A 12,781-nucleotide genomic window follows, 5' to 3' on the forward strand; every position below is an offset into this window, starting at 1 on the left:
ATTCAGTATCCAGGGTTGTTAATTCAACATCATTAATATTTTATAAACAGGGGGATTTCAAGAAAGAGGAGGTGGCATTTCTTCTGTATATGGCATTAGTGAGAGCATTACTAGAATAAAGTGTACAGTTCTAGTTTCTATACTTCAAAAATGAGGTTGAACAAATTGGAAAGGGTTCAGAAAAGAGCTGTGTAAGCTTGTCTCTCTCACCAATAGAAGTTGGTCCAATACAATATATTATCTCACCTACCTTGTCTGCCTTATAGTGGGGCATTTAGGAAACTCAGTCTGCTTAGTTTATTCAAGAGAAGGATAATATAATGACCTACAAGTATGTACATGGGAACAAGAGGCATTTTCTATCAGAAAATCTAACAGAAAAAGGAACAATGAGATTCAATGGTTGGAAGCTGCGAGGTCTGGGTACAAGGGGGGGGAAGGTCTGTGTATGGGCGGTTCAGTGGCGTGGGGATCCAGGTCTGACACCCCAATATTCACCACTGTCATGTAATTAGGATATGCCTTATACAAAGTTTGTCTTGTTAGGCATCATTCTAAAAGTCTTGATCTGCTAGACATTAATATCTCATTGGATTGTATGCATTATCATTGTATGTGATATTATGAAGTTTGGCTATGTATGTGTTATTGAAACATGTCGTGAGGTTGAAAACACCCACATGTAGCCTTTCAGGTACAACAGTAAAAAGGCCAAACAATGTTCATGGCTTACTGAGGAAATGCACATAAGCACAAGGATCACCCCAGGAACTGTGTACAATAGAAACCTCTCAGAGATAGCACTACACAATAGGAACTGTTTGACTCAGGTCACAGCAAAAGAGCTTTCCAGAAAATGGGGAGAAGATATAAAAGGGGTAAAATGACATCATGGGGACACCTCAGTCTCGCAACAACAACACACCTGGAAACACGTGAGAAACAAAGACGGAACTGTGGGAAGTGATGGTCCCAGGCTAGAAGGATTTTTAGCCTGCGTATGAAAAATTGTGAAAGCCAAGGCAACTTGTGCCTTAAGAGTCTGCCAGCCTGTTTATCACTCAGGGTGAGAATCTGCTAATTTAGATCCTACCTATCCAGTGTGTTAAGCTCCGTTTGCAGTTTTTGTTTATTTACTAAGGTAATCCACTTCAATCTGTTTGCTATCACTTATAGTTACTTAAAATCTATCTTTTGTTGTTAATAAACTTGTTTTGTTTTTGTCTCGAAAACCAGCATGGAACTCATACTTGGGGGAGGAATATTTCTACTATCTTATTAGTAGGTATTGTCTAGATCATGAACTTGTTTCCTTGTCACTTTTGTGTCTCTTTCTTTTTTAACTTGGTGCAGAAGAAAATATGAGCCCATCTGGATATAACACCAAACATTGTTTAGGCCAATAAATAATGTTTCCCATTCCATCAATACCAAAAGGGATTCATACAATAGAGCAATAAAAGAAAATATAATTCACACAAAAGGGCTCTTCCTGCACAGCATCTCTAAGGTGGGGAAATGAATAAGTGAGCTATTTTTCCCTCATTGTAACTTTCTCTTCTGAATACAGATACTCTTCCTTGTTTTCAACCATCTTATAATAAATATATCTTACATTAAAATAATGATCTACTCATGAAGTCTGCCTTCTGGATGATTAATCATTTTCTTTGTGCCATAAAAAGAAATATATTTGAAATAAATGTTTTTCCTTTATTGCTCATGCCACCTTCCCACACAGACAGTACAACTATTCCCAACACCCAGCTTGCATACTTTTTCTAATTTAGGTCCCCATTTCAAGCAATTTTCAAACAAATGTACAGCAAGATAAAAATAATATTTTCTCTTTGACTCTCTGCAGCAAAAACGAATTCTAGAAAATATCCAGCTTCACCTAAGGCTTTCTTCAAGATGTATGATGTTATCGTGTCCTGAAATCACAGCATTCAGTGATGATGTGGAAACCTTCTGAAAATGAAACCAGTGTAGTAAACTAGGGGAGTCAGTGGGTCAGGGGGATTGGTAAGGGGATATGGAGCCAAATGTTTTTACAGAATAATAATCAAAAGCAAATGGAAACAAAAAGATGGAGAGATACATACTAGATATGAGAGGGGCATCATGAGCCAATATGGAGGAAGAGAATTCACCTCTAGGGCTTGCCCTAAACTGAAACACCCTGACCATGACCAGGACTGATTAAATACTTGCACATAACAAAGCAAAGCAAAACAATATTACAAACTATCCCACTAGAGAGACAGAAAATAGGGAAATGTATGAGAGTGAGAAAATCTAGATAATCAAAAGAATAGGACCAGGGCTAGATTGTGAATGCCTTATTCACAATGCTGGGCAATTATCCACTCAATTTAATGGGAATACTCATATGAATATAACTAATGCCCTCCTTTATATACAGTGAAAGGATTTTGAGATGGTCAGTCCTAAAGACATTGTCAAACAGACATCAGGAACTCAGTTTATTACTGTTAAGTTTTGCAGTTGAAAGCATGTAACATAAGGTACCTCTGTCTTCTTGACAGAAAATGCATAATTCAGGGCAAAGAAAGTTGACCTTGTCTTCTTGATGTTTTTTTAATGCATTAATGTTTATTTTACCTTTCAGGTGCAGATTTTATTTTTGACTGCCTCTCATCTCTTTACTTCAACAAATAATTCTGAAAACATAAAAACTATTAATAAACCAAAAGGCATGATATAATAAATCAATACTCACAATGAAGAACAGTTGGCAGGTTGTGCAGGAGTGTGTGTGTGTGTGTGTGTGTGTGTAATTTTATGCTTGGTTCTTGTGTTTAATCCTTTTACATTTGCAATGTATATTCTTTCCTTTCTAGGACCTGGGATCCTTGGACTGTGGTTAGTTTGGATAAAATAACAAAGGAAAAAACCCAACAAAACAAAATTTAAAAGATCAAAGGAGGAAAAAGGAATGACGTCAAGGGGGAAAGAATAATTATCCAGCAAATTGCCTTTTTGTCTGTAAATGGTAAAGGGAAAGGTAAAAAGGAGGCAAAGATACCAAAGTCAGAGAAATCACAGTTTTAAAAACCTGTAGTCTCTAGGGTCCCAAATACAAACAGTAGGGAACAGATGAAAATGCCAAGCTATTATTGTGGTAATGGCTCTAGATTAGGAAGTGAGATCTGATACTTGCTCACATTTGCTGTACAAATTCCTTTTTCAAGCAGCCTGACAAGAAAACCCTGAATTTAACAAGGGTCATTAACTATAAAGAATATCAGCAGTTAAATGTGCTGTTTTATGCAATTGTCAGGCTAGAGAAGTAAGGGATTAATCCTACTCCATTAAAATCCATGGAAATACTCCCATTGACTTCAGCGTGTGTTAGAGTGGGTCCAAAAATGTTCATGTGGGGACATATATCCTAAAAGACTGAAAATTAATCCTGAAGAATGTAGAAGAAACTTCTTTGTGGTGTGCACAACAGATGCTGGTGCAAACCACTAGCAGTGTTACTGTAATAAAGACATGCAAGAACGAAAAGAGGCAAGCCAGAAGTGTCAGTATAGGTGACTAGAACATGTCCTTTTAGTGGATTACCACGATGACTGGTTTAGGTATCCTGGCTATAGGTGTTTGCTTAGCATAATTTAGTAGCAGGGCCTTTTAAAATATATATATATATATATGTAGTATAGTATATAGTATAGGACCTATGTTCCCTGGGTCCTAGTTTAACACGCTATCCACTAGGTTATAATGTGTCCATAATGGTGGCCTTCAAGTGATAGTCATAGTGATGGAAGACACAATGAATCTCTAACCAAACTATGAGCTAGTTTTAGTAATGAGGAAAGCAGCAAGACACTGAATTCTGGTGTAACCTATGATGTGTTGCAGTTATGCCTGGATTAACAAAACTTAAAGGGCCTGATCCTGCAACTTTTCCACTTTGGATGAGGCCTAGGACTGAGTAGTCCATTGATGAGTTTCATTGTTCCAGGTTGCAGGATTGGATCTAAAGCCCCTACAGAAACTACTTCTGAGCAAGATGAGTGTAGCAAAGTCTAAGAATGCCACACTGTAGCCATCTGGAACGAGGAAACAGTACATATTAATACTCTGAAACATTTATTTTAATTATCATGAGAAGCCCCTAAGGTAGCACATCTGTGAAGGTTCTTTTCTTCTTGGTAGCAGTTCTACAATTAGGTTCACTCAGACACAAAAGGAACTCTGAAGTTGAACTTATCCAATAATATAACTATCACTCTACCCTACTCAGGGGAACAATCTGTTTAAATGCTATAACTATATCCCTCACACTTTGCTATGGAAGCTTCATCCAGAAATTAAAAGCGGAAAGGATGCATGACTGTGACAATCTAGTGGACATTTACAATATCATTTCAGAACCCCCCCCTCCCCCCTCACTGCCAGTAGATAAGATATTGACAATACACAGCACTCAAAGAGCTGTAGAGTTGTGGATGACTGCAATGGCTGTGTAGGTTGTCTACTGTACCAATTTGCTGTGAACTGGAACACACAATAGGGAAATTCAATCAATACCATAAGGATAAGACAGATAATATACATATGTAAAGAAATGAAGTACTCTGTGAGAAACTCTCAGTTACTATGTGGAGTATAAAACCTACAGAGACCAGAATAAAAATCCTACAGATTTGTAAGTGTCTATGGTGCATCATTTCATGAGATGCCCAGATGAAAATGGTGTTTGCAACTGGGGCTCAGAAGCAACAGACACTTCCAAGTGTGGCACTGAAAATCAGAGAGGATACACATCATTTGTTACTGTTATGAAATCCTTGAAGTAAATACAAGTTGTCACAACTGGCTTCAATTAGCTAATTATTTCTCATACATCATAAAAAAGGAACGCTGTCTTTGGAAAGCATTCCTTTCATGGTGAATGTGCTTGCTGTAATTATAAATAAGACGATATTGACAGTACCTTTTTTTAATTATTTAATTAACTTTAACTGATTTTTAAATAAATTATTCACAAGACAATTATCTTAGTGAATGTGGGCAGTATGTATTAACTATAAATGTGGCTGTTTTTACTGTTTCTGGATTTAGTATTTCTCATTAAGTTATATCAAATTTATTCATTTTTCCCTCTCCTTCTCTCCTCAAAAATATATTGTCATAAAATAATAAAGTATTGTTTGCTCCTGCTCCTGCAAAATATCTAAATGTACATTTGTTACAAACTTTTCCGCTAACCAGATTAGTGAACAGTGGTCATATTAAGTATTTTTCTGTCCTGCATAAACATCACCACGGCATATTATATATTATAGATTCAGTCAGCATATCCCTCTGCACAAGGTTTCCTTAACAGGTGTTATTGACATGTTTTTTTGTACATCTAGCATATGTTCTTTTTCTTTCAAGAGTAGCAGTTTCTAAAAAAGCTGTTCCTCTTCTTAACTGCAATTGGAGATGGTGATAGCTTCCAAGAATTACTTTTTTGTTACAGTGATGTCTGTCAGAGACTACTGGTTTTCTTACGGTGTTAAGATTACTAGAGCACTAAACTAGGAGTGGGATTTTGTCTCTTAAAGGCACAGCCTTTACACTCAGGGGTGAGGAGAAAGGTAATTTTTAACTCAGAATCACTGTAGCTCTGTTTGCTGGCTTCCCTCCTTCACACTCACATTTCTGCCCTCAGCTGCCTCTCCCACCTCTGCTCTTCCCTGGCCATTCTCCTATGCCAGAAATTTCAAGGACCTCCTCAGAAGGCAGCCGGTGGCTGTCTTATGCAGTTCCTATGCTAAGGAAATTCTCCTTCAGCCAGAATCAAGTTTTTTAGAGCTCATTTACATTGCCCTGGATCCTTTATTTGGCATGCAGTAGCCAGAGCAGAGTTGAAGGTCACACCCTTAGGCACTTTGGCTTTGATCCTTCGCAGAACTACTCACGTGCTTAAAGTTAACCACATGCTTTAGTGCTTTGCTGGATTGAGCCCTTACAACTGATGAACTGTTGAAGGAAACGTTGGGATTTTCTGGGCAAGTCATGGTTTGTAAATTGTGAAGTAGTCCAATTATTTTCCTTTCTCTGTGTCCCCTCAGGCTGCCCCTTTCCAAGTGTTCACTATCTCTGTAATATCAACTCTAGCCTCTGAGGAAGAATTTTAAGGACTTAGGACCTACACTGCCACCATACAATCACATATAACACAATACCACAAATACTCTGACCAAACCAGCATGTCTGGCTATTATAGAAATGAAATCACACAGCTGAAATTTTATTGAGCCAGGTCTTTCCTTATGGCCCTGATACCAGTGCTAGTTTCCTTTCATTTCACTCCACAGCTTTGGGTGTCATGGTTGCTACAGATGCCTGTAAGCATCCTTAATAACAACATTGTTCTTCAGATAATTGACAGATAAATCAAGTTACAACCAGTTCAAGATTAAACGAGCAAAAAAAAATTTTGTTCACGTAGTGTACACAAATTCATTTGCCAACCAGAAGTCTACTTTGAAGAGTGACTTCTTTCATCTCATGCCTTGAAATTCAGAAATATATTTTGTCCCATTTTCCCCAAACATAAGAAACAAAAGCTGTAAAAACTCGTCAAAATATATTACATATTTTTCTCATCAGAAAATTACAGACATTTTTTCCACTTACTTTGGCTTAGAGCATCATTAGCACATAGGCAATTTCTGATTGGGTCTGGAACATAATATTTTTTACAAGAAAACTGAGACTATGTATGATGTAAATAACTTGATGCAAAGAGTAAAAACAGACTAATGTTTTCCCTTGAGTTTAGGTTTTACTATAACTGTATAATATAACCATTATCTTTTCCATGAATGTAAACTGAATCATTACAAACCAACTGTTTGGAAGCATGATTAACTCTACTCCAATCAGTTATGATTTCCATCATGTGGCATTTCTTAGAATTTTCAGAATATACAATAAGATTTCTAATCATCATAATTAATCTTGTGCATCTTACCATTTATGCATTCAAGAGAAATACACTCCCTCATCCACTATCCCACTACAAACCAGAGAGCCTAATCTGCTGTGTTCATTCTCTGTTTATAGTCTCAGACTGAGATTTCCAAAACCACTTAAGGAATTTGGATGAGCAATTCCCATTAATATTAGGCTTTTTAGGTGGCTTTGAAACTCTCAGCCTGGATATCTATCCTGTTCTTCTCCTAAAAGAATTCAGGACTCCACTATTCAGATATGCTCCAGAGGTTAGCTTTAGCCCATCCATTGTGCATGTTAATGCTGGTATTAACAGTTTTGATGGACAGTTTTGGACTAACCTTATTTGGCAGTGTCCACAGGTCTCTCCAGTAAGTCACCAAGTCATATGCTAAAACTCGAACAAATCAAGATGCACAAACTGCTGTTCCTCTCCCCACTTAATCTGAGAGCTGGTAATGAGCAGTTAGCAGTGCATCACTTGCTGATTATGCTAAATATGAAGATCTTCTCCAGTACAGGGGCCCAGATCTCAAGGATACATCAAGGATTCAAGAAACAACTCTTAAGCTACTATGACATGCTCCCAATATGTAAAAGGATATCCCTTCCATGTATCTGGATGACATAGAAGGGTTCACATCCACATACAAATATTGTTAACATTTGTAATGCTTATTAGGGAAGACTAAAGTTTCATGTGGTAATTGCTGATATAAGTTACTATACGGTGGGTGAACAACTGGTTGAAAGACCATACTCAAAGAGTAGTCCAACAAGAAGGACAAATCAAGGAGTTCCTGCAACAGACTGGCACTATTCAATATTTCTATTAATGACTTGCATGATAGAGTGGAGAGTATACTTATAAAATTTGCAAGCTGGGAGGGGTTGCCAGCACTTTGGAAGACATGATTTAGAAGTCAAAAGTACCTTGAAAACTTTGGTCTGAAATCAATAAGATGGAATTGAACAAAGGCAAGTGCAAAGTACTAGACATTGGAAGGAAAAAAATTAAATGCACAAATACAAATGAGGAATAACTGGCTAGGCATCAGTACTGCAGAAAAGAATCTGAGGGTTACAGTAAATCAGAAATTAAATATGAGTCATCAGATAATGCTGTAGCAAAAAAGACAGTTTTCATTCTGGGATATATTAACAGGACTGTCGTATGTAAGACATGGGAGGTAATTGTTCCACTCCACTCAGAAGTGGTAGGGCCTCAGCTGGAGTAATGCATCCATCTGGTTTTGGGCACCACACTTTAGAAAAGATGTGAAAAAAATTGAGAGGCCAGAGGAGAGCAATAAAAAATGATAAGAGGTTTAGAAAACATGGCATATGAGAACAGCTTGAAAGAATTGGGAATGTTTATTCTAGAGAAGAGAAGGCTGAGGAGGGACATGATAACAGCCTTCAAATAGGTAAAAGGTTGTTATAAAAAGGACAGTGCTCAACTGTTCTCACTGTCTACCAAGGGTAGGACAAAAACTAATTGGCTTAATCTGCAGCAGGAGTGATTCAGGTCAGACATTAAGAAATATTTTCTAACAGTAAGGATATTTAAGCTCTGAAACAGGGAGGTTGTGGAATCCCCAAAATAGGAGGTTTTTAAGAATAGGTTAGACAAACACCTATAAGGGATGTTCAAAGTAGACTTAATCCTCCCTGAGCACAGGAGACTGAACTAAATGACCTCTTGAGGTGCCTTCTAGCCCTACATTTCTGTGATTCTTCCAGGTGCCCAACTTGAGACCCCGGGGTCAGATTTGTGGAAGTGCTGAGCACTTATAGCTGCAAGTGAAGTCAGTGGGAGCTGTGCTTTACAGAGATGAATTGTTACATAATGCCAAGTATTCTGGAAAAAATCAGGCAAAATTAGTGGATACTTTCGACCTTAATGACTCTACTGCCTCAGGTTCCCACCTGTAAAATGGAGATACCAACACCCCTCATCTCAGAGAGGTGGTGTGATGTGAATAAAGACAAATTAATTAACATTTGTGAAGCATTCTTACAGTGATCAACACCATGAGGAAATTAATAATTCTGACGTCAGATCAGGGTTTGAATAGTGTGTGGCAAATAAAGCCTGGGGTGACACATAAAACAAAATATTTCATTACTGCTCATTAACTGAGCCCTGTCCAGTTTGTGCTGCGAATGAGACAGGGTTCCTGTCAAACAAGAGTATGTTATTATGTAATTAAAATCTGTATCATAATTAATACATACGGGCAACCTTAATTTGGACCTTTCCTAACTTGTTAGTCAATTATTTTTTCAACCTTAACAGTCTTTTAACATTATGTGTATTGCACACAAAAAACTTAGACCAAATAGGTGCACAAATATAGATATGGGAGCCTAGTTTTAGGAATCATATATATATATAAACACACACACACACACCCCAACATATATATACACACATTCTGTTATGAAAGACTCTACTGTTTCGAGAAATATTCTCTATACTTAAAATAGGGACTACTGCTTGAACAGCTAATAGCTCTAAAACAGAATGATCTTGAAAGCTTAAACTGCACAAGCTAAGAGTAGCCCGGAGTGTAGGCAGGTTCTGGCAACACTTCTATTCCCCAGCCACACCCTCTATGCTAGGAACCGGGAGGGAATGATGATGAAGTACCACTGCAGCAACTCTGTGCCACCCAAGGATTTTCCCTGCATAAGGGAATCTTCAAGTACCCTTTTAAATTGGCTTCAGGGTAGCTTTTCACAGCTGGAACAATACAGAGCTATTGCAGCACAGCCAAAGATGTGTCCCTGTATAATTTAATGTCTTATAAAGGCAGGAATGATTAAAATCAACAGTGTTTTACACAGTGTGCATTGTATTCTTTATAAAACTAAAAATGAAGTACCTACTCTAGAGATAAGAACAGTTGCAAAGAGCAAAACTACCATATGTCAGTTTCTTCCTAGAGAATGCTGCAACTATCCACAGCTGTACTGAGCTCTCAGCTGCTATGCAGTAGAATAAGTCACTTTTGTTTATTTAAAAAAAAATGAAGAGGTGAAAAAAACAAATTACTACTGCAGGATGAGAATTCCAAAACACATGGAGGAAAATAAAAGAAGGAAGGGAATGCAATGCAAAGGGCTGTTCACAGATCGAGCATTAACATTTAGCATAGAGTCTTTGTGCTGGATTTTCTTAGCCAGTTTCACCCCATGAGCTATAGGCAGTCTACTGCTCTACAATGTCCAGCACTTATTTTGAGAATCCTATTATGCTAAACCTCTGACTTTATTCTGGCTCCCAACTAAGCTGAATTTAAAAACAGTTGTTTTAAATTCTTTCATTGATAAAGCACTGTATAAACAACAAACCCTAGCACTGCATATTCTTTTATGAGATACTGAATATTTAATTTTGACACTCATATACATAAGAATATACAAAGAAGTCTCTATTCAAAGACTACTGCTAATCAATAGGCAAGTCACTGTGTTCACAGAACTCCTTAAAGTGCAGAAAATTTGTTTAATTTTCATTTATACACCCCTTCTATGAGGCAACTGGATTCCACTGGGCTCTCTGGTCGATGCTTAAGTCAGCAATCACTGTAGTACAATTGGGGTTTCTGGTTATCGGTATATATTTTGTAAAAAATCACAGACTGGAAAAAGAAAAGGAGGACTTGTGGCACCTTAGAGACTAACAAATTTATTTGAGCATAAGCTTTCGTGAGCTACAGCTTACTTCATGAGATGAAAGTTTATGCTCAAATAAATTTGTTAGTCTCCTAGGTGCCACAAGTCCTCCTTTTCTTTTTGCGGATACAGACTAACACGGCTGCTACTCTGAAACAGACTGGAAAGTACATTATATTTGTTAATAAAGGTACAAAGCAGTAAACTCTGAAGGTAAAGCAAAGTTTCATGTATTTTTGCAGTGATCTGTAAATGAAGCCCTTCAATTACAATTTTTCCTAATGATTCATATTGCAGATAGAAAAAAAATTACTGAAGTCTACAGGTAAAGAGAGAAATTCCAGGACCACATTTCAGACTGGGAAAAGGGTGCAACATTATTTTTCAAATTAATTAGCTAGTTACACTTAAAATACTTAATGTGATAGTGTTATATGTGCTAACTTTTTTGACAACACTGACACCCCCTCTTACATATTAAACCCAACCAATGGTGTCAGAGGAAACACCATAAACAAATCATACCAAAAAAGTAAATAAAATAATATCAAAATCAAAAATCTTACCCCAGCAGAGTTTTTACCCCAAAAAGGCAGAAATCTAGAGACTCTACAAAGTCCACTACGTATTTTGCTACCACTATCAATTTTATGTAGAAGGTGAACAGATAATATGGTGAGTGGCAGCTGCATAAAGTCATAAGATAAGATAGATCTCATCTTTATAGCTTATTTTAACACACAAAATTCAGTTAATCTTATTAGATGTTGGCGGCAGGTTCAGAAAAATTAGAATGGAAACAAACTATGTTTAATTTCAGCTTAATAATGTCACTTGTGGTGTATGAGCACATCAAACCTAAAAACAAACAGCCTTTGATGACTGGCCTGTAGGAGGTGTTATGAAATCTCTGACCCATCAGAAAAAAAATCCCAGAGAATTAGGATGAAATGCCTTTGGTTGCAAAGGCTTTATTTTATTATTATTAATATCCTGTTTATTCCCTGTTTGATTTTATTCATCCCATCTGCCAGTCTACTTAGTCATTGGTGCTGCCTGCTGATGACTTTTCCAGAGTGGGGTCCATGCCTCATGTGGTTTCAGGGAGGTGCTGTTCTAGAAGACTCCATGCACTGGTATCTTTTCATGAACTTTCACATGAGCCACATTTGATTCATAGGAAAGTCTGCTGTAAGCCAGATTTTAGGTCATTGGTTGAATTAAAAACCAGTATTTAACTGAGGACAGCCATTATTTATTGCAGAAATAATTAACAAAATTTGGTCATCCAATCAGAGAGCACTCAAAAGCTTTAAGTATGAATTCTGAATATCAGGATCACAAATTCAATATTGTGCAATGTTAGTCGATCAGCTGTATTTTACATGATTTTCTATCCCCTCTTTAATTCTTCCAAGCATCCTATTAGCTTTAATTTCTGCTAGTTCACATTGAGCAATCAGATAATAGTCATTGAACTATTCACAGTTGACCCTTGATTTTTTCCTAAGATCTGGCTAATTCTTACTATTATTGAAAATAGATAAAATACCCATTCTGCTAAAAGGAGGAGGCAACAAAGACACACTATTATTGTTAAAGAAGACTTTTGTACATATAGATATTCTGCCAATAAAAAAAACAGACCTCAAACTCTTCCCATGTAAAAGCTGATAAATACACTGAATGCACCAAATTCTGCCCTTTTTTGTTCCCCTGAGGCCCTCGGCAAGTCAGTGGGTTCCCCATGTGCAACGAGAGGTAATATTTACCTCAATTTCCCTTATTTTACTTTACCTATTTTACTATCAACCTCTTCTCCCTTGTGCTACATCAATCACTGCTTCTTTATCCATATATTAGAGTCTTCTTTATTCACACTGATCCTGCCCAGAGAACTGTTACCCTCCAGTTTCTATACTCATAACAAATTTCAGAGTAGCAGCCGTGTTAGTCTGTATTCGCAAAAAGAAAAGGAGTACCAGTGGCACCTTAGAGACTAAATAAATAAATAAATAAATTGGTTAGTCTCTAAGCTGCCACAAGTACTCCTTTTCTTTTTACTCATAACAAAATACAGATGACAAGGGTGATTATATGTGTTACAATGATGAGATAA

General features: G+C 37.1%; 1 long non-coding RNA gene across 1 annotated transcript in view; it reads left to right on the forward strand.

The window, feature by feature from the left end:
- Positions 1 to 2,976, forward strand: part of LOC141991677 (uncharacterized) — a 101,042-nt gene extending 98,066 nt beyond the window's left edge. The window contains exon 4 of the long non-coding RNA XR_012640429.1: positions 2,865 to 2,976. This is a non-coding gene — a long non-coding RNA (uncharacterized LOC141991677). The remainder of the gene's footprint in view (positions 1 to 2,864) is intronic.
- The last annotated feature ends 9,805 nt before the right edge of the window (positions 2,977 to 12,781 follow it).

The sequence above is a fragment of the Natator depressus genome, chromosome 7 (genome assembly GCF_965152275.1).
Source record: "Natator depressus isolate rNatDep1 chromosome 7, rNatDep2.hap1, whole genome shotgun sequence".
Taxonomy (NCBI): Eukaryota; Metazoa; Chordata; order Testudines; family Cheloniidae; genus Natator; species Natator depressus.